The sequence below is a fragment of the Arachis ipaensis genome, chromosome B09 (genome assembly GCF_000816755.2).
Source record: "Arachis ipaensis cultivar K30076 chromosome B09, Araip1.1, whole genome shotgun sequence".
Taxonomy (NCBI): Eukaryota; Viridiplantae; Streptophyta; class Magnoliopsida; order Fabales; family Fabaceae; genus Arachis; species Arachis ipaensis.
The window spans coordinates 136,651,292-136,652,432 of NC_029793.2; positions in this window are offsets into that span (position 1 = coordinate 136,651,292).

Here is a 1,141-nt window from a genome sequence, read left to right on the forward strand (position 1 = left end):
TTTTAATACATACTACATACATAATTAAAATTATAAAAACTATTTCATATTACTCGATATTTAAGTGAATTCAACCTATATAATTGATTTGTTCGTATCATGTATCATGTTTTTCAATTTTGTTGATAATGCTAAATAATTATCATACAACTTTTTTTCTTTAATTTTTACTCATTGTAGTTGTTAAAATAAAGTAAAAAATATATATTTCTAATTTTGCTCACACTTCCTACGAAATTGAGATACAATGGCAATATACAGAACATAATTATGTTTACTATAATTTAAATTGAGAAATATATAATCTTTTATTTAAATAAAAAACAAAAAACAAAAGAGACTTTAAAAATGAAAAGAAATGCTAATATATGACAAGGACAATAACCCAAAATTCTTGCCATTGGCCCATTTCTCATCCAAACAGAGTTAAAGTTTTGAGAAATCATCTTTGTCTCAGCTCTAAACCCAAAACCAAAATCATGGTTTTTCGATCACTATTTGTTTTCTAGAGTTTTTTTCTATGGAAAAAGTATATTCTGAACCTTGAAGAACTAAATAATAAATTTAAATAATAAAAAACACATGAGTTGGTTCACAAATAAAGCATAGTAACAAACAACAACCACAACAACAAAGTCTTGTTCCACTAAGTGGAGTCGGCTACATGAATCAAACGATGTCATTGTACTCTGTCATGTATCATGTCTATAGAGAGACTATTTACATGTAGATCTCATTTGACCACCTCATGGGTGGTCTTCTTAGGTCTTCCTATGCCTTTTACCCCTTGTCCATCTTCTATCTTATCCACCCTCTTGACTGGATGTTCTATCGGTCTTCTTCTCACATGTCCAAACCACCTGAGACGCGATTCAACCATCTTTTTCACAATGGGTGCTACTCCAACTCTCTCCCTTATATCTTCGTTTCTTATTTTATCCAATCACGTATGACCACTCATTCATCTCAACATCTTCATCTCTGCCACACTCAACTTATGTTCGTGCTCCCTTTTAGCCGCCCAACACTCCGTACCATAAAGCATAACCGGTCTTATAGCGGTGCGATAGAATTTACCTTTAAGTTTTAAAGGCACTTTTTTGTCGCATATAAAACCAGATGCACTCCGCCATTTTGACCA